Here is a 12,650-nt window from a genome sequence, read left to right as displayed (position 1 = left end):
ACTTGAATGCCTTGATCCAAAACTTCCAGTGTGCCATATTAGAAAAGAGCGACTTCAGTTTCACATGATCGAGGATTTTGGAATTCACGCTGGGTGGCATTAAGGTCATTCTGTTCAAGATACCTCATCATGTTTGAGCTCAGAATATTTTCCAAGATTCTACAACAAAGTGATGTCAAAGATATTGGATGGTAGTTTTGTGGATCACTTCTACTACCCTTCTTGTAGACAAGTGTGACCTGTGCTTTTTGCAAGAACTGGGCAATGTTTTCTGTTCAATGGATCTGCAATAGACTGCAGTTAGAAGAAGGGCTAACTCAGCTGAAAATTCAGTGTAGAATCTGACAGTAAATCGTCTTGTCAATAGAGTTGATAGTAAAGAAGTAATAAATGAAAATATCATGTCTGATGCTGAAATTTTTCTGCATGAGTACAGAAAATGTAGCAAGCACTAATCTTTTTATCATTTTGTGGGGATTGTTGGTGAGAAAAAGTTTCATAAAAATTTGTAATTATGTGTTAAGTTTGGTGGAAATCAACAAGCACTCTCATTCTCAAATAGTGAATGACTTAAGTCCAGATATTTGCACCCCATCATTTATGCTGCCTCAAGACAAACCCTGTTTCCAAATGTAATACTTGTCTTACTGTGTTACGTTATTAATATAAGATTTTATCTTTTAATGATTCAATGATAGTATTTGAACTTTTAAATTCACTAAATAGTTTTGCAAAAGGTTGAAAATTAAATTTTTGCTGCCCCTGAACTCTGTTGATAGCATACCCAGAACTGGTATCAGGTTCTGGTTTCTGGATTCCAGGTTTTGGGTTTTGAATTCCACATTAGTCACTTAGCAATGTAAACACCACTTTCAGAAAAATTCAGCTTTTGTTTTTTCTCCATCAAACAGTCCACTTTGAACATAAAACCTATCTTCAGAGATGGTATTACCAACAAACCTTGTTCACACTGTATTTTAACCTTAATAATCCTTGATATCACACTGTACTGTTTTACTCCTCCAACTATATCTGGAACATATATACCAGATAATGAGAAATGGGTACATTTTAGTATTTTTATTAGAGTCGATACAGTTGAATAAGTAATAGTGAGTAAAAGACATTTAGTGCCAGTAACTATATTTGCACTTCCAGGTAAAATACATCGAACACAACAACCAAGGAACATTACATTACATATGAGAGAGGTCTATTATATTCGACATGATGCACTTTGCTGCCATCTCACATGAAATATATTGTTCACACAATTCCAGTACCCCTCTTTGAACACACATTTTGTGGCTTGCCTTCACAAGATAAACCAAATAGCCCCACAATCTTTTCAAACTTCTCTTTGTCCAAGGGTTTTGTCAGAAGGTCAGCCAACATGTCTTCTGTGCACAGGTAGTCCACAGCGATGTTCTGTCACTCTATGTTGTCCCAAATAAAATGGTGCCTTATATCGATATGTTTTGTCCTAGTACTAGTGACATCATTTTTATGTAGATTTATGGCTCTTTTATTGTCATACAAGATTGTTATAGGTTCCACAATTAAATTGGGTTCTATTTCACATACTAATATTCTTAGCCACAGTGCTTCGTGTGTAGTATAAGATAGCACCATATACTCGGCCTCTACAGTACTCAATGCAACAGTTTTATGTTTTGGACATGACCATGAAATGAGGGCTGCCCCCCCCCCCCCCCCCCCATTAATTTAAAGCAGCAACCAGTACTGGAGTGCTTATCTCCCAATTCACTCCCCCAGTCTGCATCACTGTAGTATTCTAGTTTTGCATTGTCTTCTCTGTGGTATCTCAATTCATGGTTGAAGTTCCTCTTAGGTATTGGAATATCCTTTTCATAGCTTTCCAGTGCTTTTCCTTTGGGTCCCTGCAATATCTGCTCACTGCATTGGTGGCAAAACCAATGTCAGGTCGTAAAGTTTGAGACAAATATAACAGACTCCTACTGCTCCTAAACATGGAACATTCTTATCACATTCCACATATGCCTCATTTATATTTAACTTCACTCCTACTGCCATAGGAGTAGTTATTGGTTTACAATCAGTCATGCCAAATTTCTTAAAGATTTTTTCTGTACCATAAACTGGGGTGAATAGGGACAGAATTTCAGGTTTTTAAATAATAAATCCAGAAATACAGTCTGAATATAAGTTTTTAATCATTAAAGTGGAAGATAGTATAACCATTCAACCTTGAAACTAGGTATATTTGGTATTGCTTAATATAATTTGTAGTAATTAGCAATTATACAGTGTCCATATTTACCACTTGGTAGGGGTCAATAGGGACAGTGATAAATATAGCTCACAGAACCCTACTGCAACTGGCACAGGGGTCAAAAGGCACATAAAAATGGTTTGTAAAAATACAAATTTACCTTTAATACTTTAGAATATTAAAACATCAATTAAAAAATATGTCTGCCTCATCTTATTAACGGTTCTTTCATGACTTGAATTACTTGAATAGAATCAAATTCAGATAAATCTTCTACAACTGAGAAAACATAAACACTATTGTCTTTGGAGTTTTGTCTAAAAAATAATGCCACATATGTTTTTCCTTAAAGCAAAACTTTGGTAAGTCTACCAATAAAATATTTTGGAGCCCTCTTTAAGCTCTCAAATTTCACTTTCAGCCAATCCCCAAAGTGTAACACCCTATCAGTAGACAGTTCTTTGGTTTATGAGTAAGTGTGGAGTCTTCTCTCTCTTCATAACTGTGATCACTGTTGTCACCATCACTGTCTTCTTCTGATTCATTCACTGAATTTGACAAGTCATGTGCATGAACACTCCTGCCAGGTGGTATGTTCAGTTTCCTTTTTCTACTTGGTTTTGGCAAATTATCATCAGGCCATGTTTGATGCTTTACAAATTCAACCAGGCTGTCATTAACAGTGCCAGAGCTGCCTTCTCCACTTTCTTCAGACAGCAAGATTCCAAGAACTTGCTCTTCATTGAAAGGATAAATACCAATCTTCTTGAAACCTGAACAAATGTTTCTTTCTATGGTTGGTGATAACATGTCAAGGGTTTCTTTCAAAAATCAAGAAAAATATTTCTTATCAATTCCTGAACACTTGTTAGTTCTGCTTTTCCACTTCTCCAGAACCTTTTGCCAAGCCTGTTTCAATGGCCTAAACATTGCAACATCTATAGGTTGTGTAAGATGAGTTGAGTTCGGTGGTCAGAAACCACACTCAGTGTCATGTTTTTAGCACAAATCAATGACAGGTGGAGACAGATGAGAGCTCAAGTTGTCACTAATAATGACTTCTCTTCCCTCGAAACAATGAAAATAAGGTATCGCTATAGACTTAAACCTATCCAAGAAACAGCTGCCATCCATCCAGCCTGATTTACTTCTGTTAAACCTTGCCCCAGCAGGACCACCTTCACTCCACAGATCGTATAGGTGTTTAGCTTTATATATCACATAAGGTGGCAATAGTGTACCATTTGATTCATAAAACTGTCAGGATATTTTCAGCCTCTTTTGTGCAGAAATTTTTTCCTTCCAGGGTTGTCCACCAGGTTTGTCTCATCATAATTTAATATTTGCTCTGGGGGAACACCATTAAGAGTTATTTTCAACTCTTCAAAATAGCGAACAATATTCTGTGAGGTAACTTTAGCCCTGCTTTGTGATACATTTTGAAATATTCATGGAGAAATAACTTTGTGTCTCTCAATGAAAGTTTGTGCCCAATCTGGACCTGGAAGATTGTTTTTAAATTGCCTTATTATTGTTTCTTCTCTGTCAAAACAGTACTTCACATAACATTGGACGTCAAGAGCTGTTTGTCCTCCCTTCTTAATTCTGTTTTCAATTTCCTGCTTAGACATTTTTTTGTACCTTTGTAATGCAGATTTCACAATTTTAAAATTTTCTGAAGCTTTTTGAAGTGACATCCCTTTTCTAATGGCTTATATAGCCCTTTCCAGGTACTCTTGTGTATCATGTTTGTGGCGATGACCTCTAGGATCAATCTGATATTTTCTAACCATGCTGTCCCTATTCACACCTGAAAGTTAAAAAATGTTACAGCATAAGAGAAAACATATTACAGTTTTTACAAAAATATGATTGTATCATAAATCGCTGAGCATGTCTCTTGTGTATAGTGATAATATTTACCTGTAAACTTTTGAAAATATCCCTCAAAAGTATGTAGCACGTACAGCTGAAGTTTTTCTGCCAAAACAAAAACAACACAAACAGATGGCAAGTTTGAACAAGGGTGCCAACTTCTGAAATGAGTCAAAGATGATAGTATTTCAGAGAAACAAACTCATAAGGTGTTTTGGACATCAGATCTCACATAAAACTTTTTCCTGAACTGCTGTCCCTATTCACACCTGAGTCCCTATTCACCACAGTTTATGGCATATGATGATCGATTTATGCTCAATTCTTGTCTTTCTTCATCTTTAGTAATCTGCACACCTAAATATCATCTAACTCCTCCCAAATCATGCACCTTAAACTTGGTTTATAGCTGTTTCTTAAAAATTCTCATCTTGCTTTCATTTTCAGTCAGGATAAAGAAGTCGTCCACCCATATTGCCACTATTATTATCCCTTTTCATCCTCATTTATAGTATATACTTGGACCTACCTTAGATTGATTCAGATTCATGTTTATTAGAGTTTCATGTAGACATTGATTCAAGCAATGTCCATTCTGTTTAAGTCCATAAATACTTTTTCACAAACGCCAAATCTTTTCCCTTTCTGATCTGGCTTCTCTTGGTGGAATGTCATACATCTCCTCCTCCAATTTCAAATTTATATAGGCTGTTTTTACATCCATATGATGTACTGTTAAATTTAGTTTTGCTGCCAAGGCTAGAAGATATCTCAATGAGGCATACTTTACTACAGGTGAAAAAATTTCTTTGTAATCTACCCCTTGTTTTTGTGACTATCCTTTTATTAGATGTCATGCTTTGTATTTTGGTGATGAATTTTTGGGGCTCTTCAAAGTGAATACCCATCTTGCCTGTAATGGTTTCTTATCTGCTGGCTTATTTACCCATTCAAAGGTTTCATTCTGAGATAAAGATTCGAATTCCCTCTCTACTGCTTCTTTCCATTCTTGGGAGTTCAGGCCACTCATTGCTTCTTCTGCTGTTGCTGGCTCATCATTAAAAGAGTAGGCTGCATAAATCTCAAAATCCAGATTTTTTATATTTTTATTTTTGGTATATAAGAAGAATGCCTTATATTGTTCTCTTCATTTTGTTTGTCCTCAAACTCATTGTCATCATAAATATTGTCCATTTGCCTTTGACTATCCTCTTCCTGTTATTCACTTTCTCTTTCTTTGAATAAGGTTTCACTCTCAGAACTAAGTGCAGTTAACTTAGTAATCTTGCCTTCTTCAGAGTCCTTTCTATTTTCAAAGAATCTCTGTGTGTAACTCTCCTTTTATTCAATGGATCCATTAATCAGTAGCCCTTTGAATTCTCACTAAATAGCCTCACAAAAATGTACTTTTTAGTTTTTGGGTCCCATTTTCCTTGGCTGTTTTGGAATGTGCCCCACTGCATCACACCCAAAAACCCTTATATTGCTTAGGTGAGGTTTCCTTCCTACCCATATCTCATAGGGGGATCTGTTCCTTAATGATTTTGAAGGTGATCTATTGCTCAAATATATGGCCATCGATACTGCCTCTGCCCAAAAATCTTTTGGTAATTCAGCATCAGTTACCATGCTCCTTGCTTTTTTGACAATGGTCTTATTGGCCCTCTCAGCAACCCCATTTTGAGATGGGCTGTACCTTATGGTAGTTTGATGCCTGATTCCCATTTTTGTCAGAAGTGATTTCAATTTCTGGTTAATATATTCTCTCCCATTATCAGACCTGATGATCTTAATCTTCTTTCCTGTCCACCTTTTGACCATATACAATATTCCTCAAAAATCTCACTCATCTGATCTTTGGCAATAAGAAAATAAACATGAGTATATTGTAAATTTACTTTTGCTAGTCTTAAAAGGTAACCTCACTTGTTTTCCTTTAGTGCATATCTCACAAAGGTCCTTGCATACACTATAACTCTATATTCCCTTTACCATATCTCTTATTAAAGACATACTCTTTCTGTTTAAGTGTCCAAGTCTGTGGTGCCATAAAAAACCTTCTGCTGAGTATACTGAATGAGTAACATTTCTATGTTTACTGTCAATAGTATCGAACTTAAAAATACCACTTTCATTACTTTCTGTAGTTATAATTTCACCATTTACGTTTATTACTTTTGCTCTGTGCAGGTCACAAATGACTGTATTTCTCTTCTTGACAATTTCCCCTACAGACAGTAGGTTAGTCAGAACATTTTTTACACAATGACCATCATGTGGTATAACCATTTTGGGTTCACCATTTACACTTACGTGTAGGTCTAGTTTCCCAGCCAAATGACAGTGGAGCTTGCTGCCATCTTGTAAGGATACCTTGTACCTCATGCAATTGCACTACCTGGAACTTTTCTATGAGTTTTTCATTACTGTATGATGTATATACTTATTCCAAATGCATTGCTGGGCCCATAACCTATTAGAGTTGACACACTTGAATAAGTAATAGTAAGTAAAAGACATTTAGTGCTAGCATGGAGAGCTGCATCAAACCAGCCTCAGGACTGAAGACCACAAAACAACAAAAACTATGTTTGGACTTCCAGGTAAAATATATCAAACACAACAACCAAGGAACATTACATTACATAAAACTCAGAGCATAAAACATCAACAGAGAGGTCTATTATATTCCGCACTTTGCCGCCGTCTCACACGAAATATGTTGTTCAGGCAATTCCAACAATTTTATTTAGTTGTTCATAAAGCTTTGTGTAAGTTGTATTTAATTCATTACTGGCAGAACATGAATGCAGGCAGTTATCAAAAATTTTTAGGTTGAGAATCCACTTAGTCTGATTAGCAGTTTGCTTACATTTTCTGAATATTCTAATTTCTGTTCATTGTAGTCTTATGGATGAGCAAAAGTCATACAAAAAGCAGTTATGATACTTTGGAATTTTGTAGAATTAAGTTCTAGGACTTAAAAATGAGGAGATAATCATGTAGCATGCTTCTTTTAAACTGTGACCTTTTGATAGTATATATTAGGCAGTTTGTGTTGGGGCTCTTTATTAGGTGCAAACTGTTACACTTGTTTGAAATGTTATGGACGCTGTTGGTACCTAAACATTTGTGAGTGGTAATGCATTAGTTGGGAAATTTATTTAATCACTTAGTCATTAATAAAGTGTCCTTCAGAAAGTGTGCTGGTTTTGAATAATGTAGTATATCTTTGGCTGTCCACTCACCACATTGTTACATACCATTCTGGTTTCCATAAAAATTCCAAATGTTGCTTAAGTCTGAAATTCCACATTTATTCATTTTATGTTTAACCATGAAGCAGTTTACTATTGTGTACCATGTGCTAATTGGTTAAACATTTTATTAGAAGGGAGGAAGTTATACAGCAACTGGGCACAGTGAAGCACTAATTCAACCAATGGTTTACAGATTTACTGTAAAAATTCAATGAAATGGGCTCAGTAGTGAAGATCTAGTTCTGGCCAGTCTGTGTAAAATATGGCTGTTAGTCCAGTGAAGTCAGTTTGCACACAGGATATTCTTGATTATGGTGAATTCTCTGGTATTATATCCACTACCACTCTTACAGAATCAGTTAACACAGCAGGTGAAAGAAGCTAGTCATGAGAAAAGGTGACATTTTGTTGACTGTCTCTGAAAAGATGACAGGAAGATGATTTTGCAGGGAAAATATCTTTACTGATGAGGTGCATTTCCACCTAATTGTACCTGTGAATAAACAAAACTCCATTATCTGTGGGTCAGAAAAGTCTTGCTTGGTTCCAGAGAGGGAAATGCATTCACAGGGAATGATGGGTTGGTGTGGCTCTCCAATGGGCAGTATCATTGTCTCTTACTTTTTCAAAGTTGAGACAGGACAGACTGTGACAGTTACAGAAAAGTGACAATGCGTGATGATAAGAAATTTTTTGTGGCTTTATTTCACTGGAATGGATGTTCAACAGTTATAGTTTTCAGAGGATTTGCCACTTGTCACACTTCCCATGAAACAATAGGCAGTTCCAGGATCACATTACCTTTTAATAGTAATCAACAATGTCCAATAAGGTCATGTGGATTAACCTTTTGCATTTTTTTTGTTTGTAGTATCTTAAACCAATGGTGTATGAGGCATGTGAGTAAAGGAATGAGACTGACAACACTGTGAGTGATGTAGCAATACTGTTGTTCTACTCATGTAGACTGGTGTGTTCATCCCTCCCAGATACTCTGAGTTTCAGCTCCATACTGTCATCATATGACTTTTCAGAGCACCATCAGTGAAGTTGTGTTTTGTTGGCTCCTATGAAAATAGAACAGCATAATTTAGAGCAGCATTATGCCATCAAGTTTTGTGTTGTACTTGGGGAATCCATTAGTGTGAACTTTGAAAAGCTCAAACTGACCTATGAGGAACATTCATTATCAAGAGTATCAAGAGCACAAGTATTTTGCTGGCATAAATTATTTTTGGAAAGCCAAGAACACACTGAAAATGAACCTCACTTGATGCACCTTCAACTTCAGAAACAAATGAAAACATTAAACATGTGCATGCTTTTGTGAGATCAGACTGATGTTTAACAATAAGGATGATAAGTGACCTGTTAAACTTAAACACTTTCACCATGCATCAAATTTTGACCAAAGTTAGCACATAGGAAGGGTTTGTGCCAAAATGGTGCCAAAAAACCTCACAACTGAGCAAATGGACAAAGAAATGTGTGCATATCTTGTTGAGAGTATTGCCAATGATCACAAATGATTCAGTCATGTGATCACAGGTGATGAATCCTGGATTTTTTTAGTATGATCCTGAGACAAAGCAGGAGAGTGAGGAGTGGCACATTGAGACATCTCTTCAACATTTAATGAGCAAATCAAAGATCAAAACAATGCTGATTTGCTTTCTTGACAATAGGGATTACTGTGCAAAAGGGCAAACTGTCAAGCAAGTGTTTTACAAAGATGTCCTCAAAAGGCTCAGGAAAAGGGTGAATTGAGTGAGACAAGACATTGCAGACAAGTGGATGCTGCATCATGACAATGACCCGTGTCGTATGACCACTTCTGTCATAGAAGTTTTGACCTCAAAAGGCATTCCTGTTTTTTGTCAGCCCCCCTATTCACCTTATTTCTTTTCCTTAAATTGAAAAAGTCTTGAAACAATATAATTTTTGGACTCTGGACACATTCATATCTCCCTGTGTGTGTGTGTGTGTGTGTGTGTGTGTGTGTGTGTGTGTGTAATGATGAAATCCATACAAACAAATTTGTCTATGGATGAATGAATAAATAAATAAATGTGACTGACAGCATAGGGGAGTTTTGTAGGAATTTTATGGAGGAGGATCAGATAGTGATAGTGTGTGGAGCAGGGAACAGTCTTGCTAAGGAAGGGGAATATGATGTAGGTGGTGACCTGGTAAAGATAGCTACTCAAACTGGCGGCACTAATGTGCATTTTAAGCAACTGTTTCAGTGTCATAATCGGCCTCATCTTGATGCTTCTGTTAGGTGTTTTAACATGGGGTTGGAGAGGCCACTGATGGCAGAATGCATGGATCACATTTCAATGGTGCCAGTTGATTCTATCAGTAGATCGGGTTTCACTAGGCATGGCGTGCACCTCAATAGTATTGGAAGGGGAGGCTGGCAAAGCTTAGAGGTGACAGTGTAGTGAGTGGTGGTGGGATCACTCATGGAAAAATTCCTGTTGTAGTTGGTGTTAGAGATGCAAATTTTCTAGATTGAAGTCAGCTGGTACGTATACCTGCTTAAAGGAAGTCCATCTAAATAAGGGCTCAACTTCAGAGGATGTCATGTTTCCAAATAGATAAGGAATTAGCATATTTCATCAAAATACACTAAACTCTGGCTAATATGGCCCTCAGTAGTCCAGCCTCTCAGTAATCTGGCACACTTCCAGCTATTACTCGTTCAACTTGAAATGACACCTACAAAAATGAAATTTCATCTGCAATAATGTTGTTAGTTAATTATAATGTTCAACATTCCTGTACATTTTGAAACTGTTGCTTTCCTTATGGATCATTATCATGGCTTCTAAAGGGAAACTCATTATGCTAGACCTCAAACAGAAACTCGAAATTAGGTGTAAAATGAACTGAGGTTCTTCACAGACCACCACTGTTGGTGGCAACAGTGTTGGATGAGCAACTATTTATGACCAAACTTCAGCATAAAAGTGCTAATCATAAGCTCACAGTAAAGCTATGATGAAACTGATGAAGAACAGGACATAGGAGGAGAGAACATGAGGATATCTCAAACTGCTGGAGACGTCTTCCTGGGGTGCATTATGCAACAATCATAAACATGGTAGGACCTGTGAAATGCTTGTAAAGCCACTGTGTGATAAAGCATACTACCATCATGTATCATCAAGGAGACAACCAAAACTTTAGAACTTGTTTCATAGTGAATGTCGAGTGTTACTAATACGCATGTACACACTGAAGGACTAAGTTTTCTGTAAAAGTGAATGTATCTTTTGATTTGATAAGGTACAATCCCCACATGTTCACACTAAATTTTATACACTGGCCAGCTTAGCAAGAGTCTAGCGTATAAGAGGTATTAGAGATAAAGTTAGTGAACTGCTTATAGATGTTGACTTTGAAATTATTGTTATGTCAGAGCACCACTTAAATAATTTGACAATTCAGAGGCTTTCTTTACCAGGATAGAGATTAAGTGGCTGTTTTCCAAGGAGTTCCTTATGGGGTGGAAGAGTGGCTATGTACATAAAAGCAGTATTCCATTCGAGTCCATAGATATATCACGGCACTGCACTAACCAGATATTTGAAAGCTGTGCAGGGGTAGTTGAATTTAGTGAAACTAAACTTCTAACTGTTGTTGTTTAATGGTCCCATAACTCTGACTTCAGAGCATTTCTGCTCGAGCTAGAGAGGGCTCTTGATTCACTTTGTAAGAAGTACCAGAAATTAGTCATATGTGGTGACTTCAATACAAATTTTGTATATGATGGTGCAAGGAAAAGGATGTTGGTAGATCTCCTAAATTCATATGATCTGATGCAGACTGTGTTTTTTCCAACTAGGGTGCAGGGGAACAGTAGCACAGCCATAGACAATATTTTTATTCATTCTTCATTACTAGTGGGCATTCTGTTATAAAAGGGTGAATGGCCTTTCAGACCATTATGCACAAATTTTAACACTAAAACGCTTTTGTACTTAAACAAATGTCACATTTAATTATAAACTATGTAGGAAAGTTAATACAACAGCAACAGAGAGTTTCTTAAACCTTGTCAACGAACAAGAGTGGCAGAATGTACATAGTGCTGATAACATAGATGATAAATTTAATGCTTTCCTTAACAGGTTTCTCATTCTCTTTGAGACTTGCTTTCCATTAGAATGTTCTAAATGGGGTACTAGTAGTAATAGGCAGCTCGGGTGGCTGACAAGTGGTATAAGGATATCATGTAAAACAAAGCGGGAATTGTATCAAAATGTTAGGAGGAGTCACAATCAAGCTACAGTAGCCCATTACAGACAGTATTGTAAGGTGCTTAAAATGTTATTAGGAAGGCAAAGAGTATGTGGTATGCAAATTGAATAGCTAATTCACAGGATAAAATTAAAACTATATGATTAGTCGTGAAGGAAGTGTCTGGTCGGCAGCACAAGGTTGATGATTTAAAGTCAATTCATAGTACAAACATTTCTGTTACTTATAAATTAGATACATGTACAGTATTTAACAATCATTTTCTGGGCATTGTTGGTGAATTAAATAAAAATTTAATTTCCACAGGGAATCATATAACTTTCACGGTAAATTCCTTTCCGAGATTGATGTCTGAAATACTCCTCTGTGATACAGACAAGTGGGAGATTGAGTCAATAATTAAATCACTAAAGACTAAGGACTCTCATGGTTATGATGGAGTGCATAGCAGAATATTAAAGTCCTGTGCTGCACATGTTAGCCCTGTATTTAGCCATATTTGTAATTTTTCCTTTAGGAATGGTCAGTTTCCTGAATGATTAAAGTACTCATTAGTAAAGCCACTGTATAAAAAGGGAGAAAGGCATAACGTAGACAATTTCAAACCTATTTCTATGCCATCAGTGTTTGCTACAGTTATTGAAAACATTGTATATGTAAGGACAATTGATCATTTTATATCACACGATTTGCTATCAAATGTACAGTTCAGCTATAGAAGTCATTTAACAACTGAAAATGCTGTATTCTCTTTTCTCTGTGAGGTACTGGATAGGTTAAACAAAAGGTTTTGAATGCTAGGCATATTTTTTGATTTAACTAAGGTGTGTGATTGTGTTGATCACAAAATATTGCTCCAGAAGTTGGACCATTATGGAATATGGGGAGTAGCTCACTGTTGGTTCAACTCTTACTTTAGCAACAGACAGCAAAAGGTCATTATTCACAATGGTGAGAATGGCTGTGATGTAGGGTCTGAGTGGGGTACGGTTATG

At 36.5% G+C, this 12,650-nt stretch overlaps 1 pseudogene; it reads right to left on the bottom strand.

The window, feature by feature from the left end:
• The window catches only part of LOC124605956, a 121,580-nt pseudogene extending 118,516 nt beyond the window's left edge, over window positions 1-3,064 (bottom strand).
• Between the last annotated feature and the right edge of the window lie 9,586 nt (window positions 3,065-12,650).

Source organism: Schistocerca americana, chromosome 3, assembly GCF_021461395.2.
Source record: "Schistocerca americana isolate TAMUIC-IGC-003095 chromosome 3, iqSchAmer2.1, whole genome shotgun sequence".
In the NCBI taxonomy this organism is placed as follows: Eukaryota; Metazoa; Arthropoda; class Insecta; order Orthoptera; family Acrididae; genus Schistocerca; species Schistocerca americana.
Note: the sequence above shows the minus strand (reverse complement) of the source record. Positions and strands in the feature narration are given on the sequence as shown.